The sequence below is a fragment of the Sinohyriopsis cumingii genome, chromosome 3, assembly GCF_028554795.1.
Source record: "Sinohyriopsis cumingii isolate HCF-2022 chromosome 3, ASM2855479v2, whole genome shotgun sequence".
NCBI lineage: Eukaryota > Metazoa > Mollusca > Bivalvia > Unionida > Unionidae > Sinohyriopsis > Sinohyriopsis cumingii.
In genome coordinates this window covers 61,043,940-61,051,192 of record NC_142963.1, presented here as the reverse complement: position 1 = coordinate 61,051,192, position 7,253 = coordinate 61,043,940, and positions in this window count along the sequence as shown.

Sequence of the window (7,253 nt, the reverse complement as noted above, 5' to 3'; positions counted from 1 at the left end):
TACAGTGTGCTCTCCCACCCACCTCGATCCCAAAGATCAAAGTTCGCTATCGAACTGTGGATAAGGCAAGAGAAAAATTAAACGATTAAAACATTTGCATTGATTACAAGGACTCTGTTTCTCTGTTTTAATATAAAGTTTCGTTGTAATTTCATAGATATTAAATTGGTCAACATGTTCTCGGAGAGAGAGAGAGAGAGAGAGAGAGAGAGAGACAGAGACAGAGAGAGATTAGGATTGATTATAATTAGTTAGATGGTTTAAGCGTCCATTGTCCGATATTTTGAGTCAAACACGTTCATGTTTCCGAATTAAGCAAGCATACTCACACACAATCACGTGTACGGTGTACGATTGATTTTATCTGTTACTGGCATAACATCGTATGTAACAAGATGTTTGCAAAACAAATCTTGCTAATGTTCCGATTATTACATGTATTTCGTAATATAGCACAAATTCACGCGACTTTGGAATATTTGCATAAAGGAGTGTTCAAGTAATGTCAAATGAAGAAGACAGTTCTAGAAATTAGCATCATCACTGCGCAAGCACCTTGAGGTTCGGATTGCCGCGTGAGAACCACGTGGCGTGTAAGTTTACATTTAGATTATATATAGTAAGTTACTCATGCATTTTGCGTATCGCTACGATTTAGGGCGTGCCATACTTTATGGTTCATGAGAAATATAGTTTTAATTTTTTTGTGTCAAACCTGACATTGAAATAAAACGGGTCTTAAGATGGGAGCCCAGTCTCCAAGTGTATCGATGATACTCGGACTACGTGGATTACATATTTAAACACGAATGTTCCAGGTAAGTCAGTTATTAGTTACACGCTGAGCGTTGTACTATCTTTACCGCATCAACAGATGACTCATAACTGTAATACTGGTGTATGGGTCCCCACATTCAAGCCTAAGGCCGTTAGGATATTAAGAAACACAATATCAAGAGAAATATGTAACGACATCGTATCTTTATTTACATTTATTTCAATTTTGGATATTAATATATCTGAATAACATTGAATTATAATCAGACCATGCGACGTATCCAATAGGTTATATGTCAATTTAATCAGCAAAAATCAGCGTAAATCATTTAACTTGTTTACTCCAATTTTACTCTGAGTTTACCAATCATTCTCAGGGTTTTCAAAATCCGTGTATTTTCTACATTATTTATTTAACTTGTATTTAGAGAACACGTTGTACAATTTTGACTTTGTCAGTTAGACACGTGTTTCCAAGTTTTACACGAACTATAATCTTGTAGTACGTTTTATTGGAGTCGTTAATAGAATACGTGTAAACATATATATTTAAAACGGTTACTTACTGTCCCTATACTATGTCATTTCGGTTTTTATCACATGACTATCACACAATGTGTGTGTATGGGGGGGGGGGGCTACTTCGTGATCGAAGCATACGTATTTAGAACGTCTATTTGTATATCGTCACTCAGTGTGCTTCGATCGATATGAATGGAGTGAGCTTAAGAATTTCACAATGTGATATTCTCGTGGCACGAGTTTGATAATAACTATGCACATTGTTTAAGTTATTCCCGTGGGCATAATAGTTCTCAATAGTAAAGCATAAAGATGTATCCATGGTAAATATTTCCCCACGTGAGCCCAGTGATACTCTCTGTACGTTATTTACAGGGTTGCTATATTCAAAGTGATGGATACGTTGCACGTGGTCTTTATTGTTTGTTTGTAAATGATGTCATTCTAGCGACACTCCTAATGGCGCGCAGTCCATTCACAGCCATATATCAGGATCTAATTTAACCGCCAAACAGACCATTAATGTCAATTGTACCTGTACACACATTACATATGGCGATCTTACATTAAAGGTGTTTATGGAAATATGGTGAACTATCTATCTAGAATTTTCTTTTTAGTGAGAAAGTGCATTGTATAATATGGGATATTTTAATCGGAATAAATACCAACAAGGTAAGAAAAAACTTAATTTTATTAAGATTCGTCATAGACCAATTTATTTTTTAAAAACATTTACTGCAATATTTCCGTTTTGATTTGAATCTCTCTCTCTGTCTCTGCCTCTCTCTGGCTTGTTACACATGTACAATTCCTGAGTTCAGAATAGTGAATATATTTTCAAAAAATGTTATGTGATGGTGTGTGTGTGTGTGTGTGTGTACTTCTTCTTCAAAGAATCAGTAAGGGGAATCGTCCACGCGAAGCATTGTAGTTAAGTAGTGACGTGTTTTAGAAATGACATTGTTTAACAAAGGAACAAATAGCTCACTTATGAACTAGGTACACGGGGTGAAGTAACACTAATTCTAAAAGAAAAGAATTTTTTAAAAAGCCCACAAACTCGTTTCCTACAGCTGTTACTTTGTTTTCACGGTTATACAAATGACATTGTATTGATCACAAAAAGGACATAACTTTAACCATGTGCTACTTCTTTAACAATCATTGTGTATGTTTGCCTGTCAGACCAAATGTATATATGTTTGTCCACTCTCCGTCTCTCTTTCGGCCACTGCCGTTCAATAAAAAGGCGGCAAATGAGTACGAGCACTCAAAACTTCTATGCATGACATCAGTTGTTACAATAATTTGTTGCACATTATTGTTATCTCTATATGCATTTGATTGATTTAGGCTGGAGAGGAAGACAAAAAACAACAACTGACAAATAGGTATTAAAGACAGTAGGCTTTAGACTTTATTAATATCTCATTGAAATCTGACTGTTAATTTTACTGACCTTCGCCCCATTTGAGTACTTTCCAATAGTCACGGTAGTTTTGAATGTAATTAAATATAAAATATCTGATGATTAAGATTTACCAAATGGCATAAATTATTTAAAACTTACCTGAAATAAAAACTTTTTTATATAAATAGAATCTTCGTGTTGTGTCTGTTTGAGAATATAGAAATTAAGGCGCGTGGGGTGATGGTTGTGAGCCGTTGGCTAAGTACGGTACCACAACCACCACCCCGTCCAATTTCCTTCACATAACTTCACGTGATTCAGTGACCTTGAATTCAGAACGCTCTTAGCCTCGTTAGGCTTCACCGTTGTAGCCGACATTACCTTCGAATACTTCGATCAATAGTTTATCCAGACGCATGACCTAACAGCGGAAGCTTTTAACAATATTTACTTTTTGCGTAGGCGTCACAGCGTATCACGTGACGTTGGGCGGCAAACTGAAACGGTATGGATGCACGTGGTCGCCTTTACTTATGTTCGCCTTTGTCATTAGAGCGCGGTTAAGCCACATTGCGCATTTCAGAACAATTTCTCCCAGTATTTGCGGTCACATTTCGTGGGATTTTAGCCTTGTGTTAAAAACCAAACTGACCAATAGATCCGTCTTTGTTGACTAATGCATGTGACGTTGACAGTTGAAAAAAGTGATAAATTTTCCTCTGTTATATGTATCCGCCTTTTCCATACCTGTTGGAGTGTACGGACGTGTGAATTCTACATGGACTTCTTTAGGTGAATTCCCATATTATTGTGCCAACAGGTAACATCACTATTACAGTCTTACTTAGGTGACTAACCACAGGCCGGCGATCAGTTTATATGTATATATGGATGTATTTAACGGCACATCGGCACTTTCCTGACTATAGATTACTAATTCATTGTATGTGTTACAGGAAAGGCACACAAAACTGAGATAAAGCCGAAAAAGTGGTAAATTCTTATAATCAAATATACCAACTGCACTCTTCCTTGTAATTTTTTTTTTTTTAAATAAGTCCCAAGACTTTCTCACCTGGAACAACATCATCACCGGACACATCCGAAGGCAGAAAGGCTGCCCCCTTTTTACATCCTCTTGTTAGATGCTGGAGGGTGCATCGAACCTATTCTATATCACCAGGCCTGCAGGGGACAGCTATAGTTTTGATAAACTGTATGAGAAATGGAGCGGAGGTAAAGTGGTCTTCTTGTAATTATCTAGACATCTTTAAATAAGATGTAAAACAATTCACCGTTGCTTTTGTAAGTTATCGGTTGCTATCTTTTATGCCGATGTTTTCATTGAATTTAGTCAAAGATAATCGTTATTTTTTACGTGATTAACTTTTTATGTAAACGTTGGCTTCATTATATTATGTTCTCAGGGAATGAATGCTATTCCCAGGAAATTTCTTTATTTCTAAATCACCTTATCCTTTAAGATAAATAGAGGTTTTTCTTCTAAATGCGGGATACAAATTGTTGAGGTACTTTTTCAGAGCGATAACGGTCGGTATGTGATATGGCTTAGTTAAAATACATCACTGTGCGTCTTGTTCACTCTGTGACATAATATTTTCCTTCCCCTTCTTCTCTTCCTATTCATTCTTCTCCTCTTTGTCCGGGACCCCGAGTGGCCGAGTGGTCTAAATCGCTCACCGTTCTGGATCACTGCCATCTCACCTCTGTCAGCGTGGGTTCGAGTCCAAGGCTCGGCTAGCGTGGGTATGTGGGAAAGCCTGCCAGTAGCTTCTCGTGGGTCGGTGGTTTTTCCCTGGGTTTTCCAGGGTTCTTCCTCCACCAGTTATACTGGCCGCCATGTATAGCCTATCTTGTGCTGAAAAATGGCGTTAAACCCTAGAACAACAACAAAAAATCCTCTTTGTCCCGACTCTTAATTTCGGCGCGATGTCACACACGATTTTGCATGGTTTAATGTATACAGACTTTTGAGATGACAGCTCGGTTCTGTTTCATTTGCTCCCCACAACTTTAAATGACATAAGTCGAAAAGTTTTATCACATGTCTATAAGGTTATATTAAAATTTGAAAAGAGAGGTAATTATCTGTTGACGTTAACAGACTAACATAAAATTTAGTTTATCTGTGATGCCTGTTGAGTCTTTACATCTATCGATGCGAGAGTTTTTATCTCCGCAGTATGAAGCAGGCCCCAAGGACACGTGATGACCAGAAAGGGCAATATTTCTCATGAAGATTGTGCAGATCTCGCTTCCTCTAAATTTGATCCAAAGTTTGGATAAACAGGAAGAGTTCGGTGTTGCGAAACAAATCATCCTTTTATGCCAAATAACTCATCAGCGTTTTTTTTTTTTTTTCTTCACAGAAAAATATATGGGAACCATCTTTTGTCGTATTCTAAAGAGATCGCACGTGCCATAAATTTTATTTGGGGTTTTACATTTCATCATCCTTTCTATATGTTTTTGATGAACGTTTTGAGAGGGTCGCAAACCTACTTATATATACTTGTATATACCGAGTTACCTCAGTAGTATCATGTTTGTGGTTTTGTGGCTTTAACGCACATTTTCAGCAGATGATAGGTTATACATTGCTGCCAGAACCCGGAAAGAACCACGGATCCACAGGAAGCTAATGGCAAGCTTTCTTACATATCCATTTTGGCCGAGCTGAGACTCGAACTCACGCGGACAGGTGAGATGTCAGTGATCTGTAAGAACCACTTGCCACCCCACCCCCAGTATTCAGACCTCGATAATATATTTTTGAACATCATGATAAACATATTTTCCATCAACGTCGAAATTGTTGTGGGATATACCCTGCATCCCCTGGATACGCCATTTCAGTTAATTACCAGAGTTTGAGGGGGCGGGGGCAGGCCGACGCGAGCACATCAATATACTGATCACGAAAGCAACCGGAACATTTCCTAGAATAAGTTTTCTTTACTGTTAAAATTATGCCATCGAAATGCTTGATTTGAAGTAGATTCCGGAGGCTTGCACCAGCACCTCTGCCCTACAGACTTCATCACATACTTGTTTACGCATCAACACAACCCTTCACGATACTAAATGATATTTCTTGATTCGCCCCTGATTACTTAATAGTGCGTTTGGATTATATACTGTCAGAATTCAACGACTGCGTGTTTCTTTCACGGATCTAATTACTGTTCAGTGAGGCTTTTCAGTTTTTACTTGTCAACGCATTGTTTTCTCTTCACAAAAACCAATTAATACACTTTTTCCCGCCATTACCAAGGAAATAAAAGTTCGGAGAAATTACAACACTAAAGAAACTAAGTAGACAGTGGTAGATTTTCTCAGTGTGATGGACTGGTACATCGGTCTTTCTTTCTTGACTTACATACAGCTTTACTGGTAACCTTTAAGGTTATATACACCTACCGTATGTATTCGCTTATAGGATGGGTCCAACTTAGAATTGCAGCGACCCGGATCTGATGCCGCATAATGCACCGGCAGATCTGGGTATATGCAGTTTGTTAGAAATAATTTGTAGAACAAAGAACAAAGACCCTGATCTACAGGGGCATTATACTATGGCAGATCAGGATCTTTGTTGTTTGCAATGTGACAGTGTTTATAAACGAGTACACACGGCATCTTTAGTGAGCTGTTCTGTTTGCTAAGGTTGTTATCTATGTGCCTACAAACGATCATAAAAAGAACAAATAATCCATTCTTAAATTTTGAAAATATTTATTTATTTTCACAAAGATCTTGAGTAACAAATAGTTTAGTTGCCATGTCATTCATCTAATCATTGAATAATGTGGCCTGCCAAGCGGTGGAACACGTACATATGTTACGGATTAAATTTGTAATAACTGAACCACATATGTACGGACAATGGAATTTATCTGGATGGATACATTTTACTTGATTATAAATATAAGCCTCTGAATTGCCAATCCGTTCGTTCAAATTACCTATCACAAGCGTTAGATTTATCTCCCAGCAAGTCTAGCGTTCTGATAAACGATGTGCGTTATCATTCATTAAACAGCCAATCATTAAAATAGTGCTGATTTATTTTCTTTTTTCCCCTCTTGTAAGAATCCTTGGATATTAAATTTAAACTGAAAGTGTCATAGATGGGGTAGATTAGTGGGTAGAGATTCGGTTGAACCAGGGTGTAGAGCATCATTTCATCAAGGCATTGTCTCATATACACCGACAGCCGCTTCACACTATGCAAATTAGGTCTGTATTGACGTTTTGAGCAAGAAAGTGGAGATAAAACTGAACACATGTGTATGAAATACGATATTTACATTATACCTTTTGTCGTGGAAACTTATGATGCTTGCAGACGAACAACAATTAAGAGGCCCGGAAATTTCAATGATTTTAGCTTTATTAAAAGTTCAAGTAATACGATTAAAAATGTTGGACATTCGACCATGAGGTTCGTGTTAAATATTTTTTTCAGAATACCAGGCTGGGCCTGAAATGATGAAACTCCTAGCTTTGGCTTGAAAGT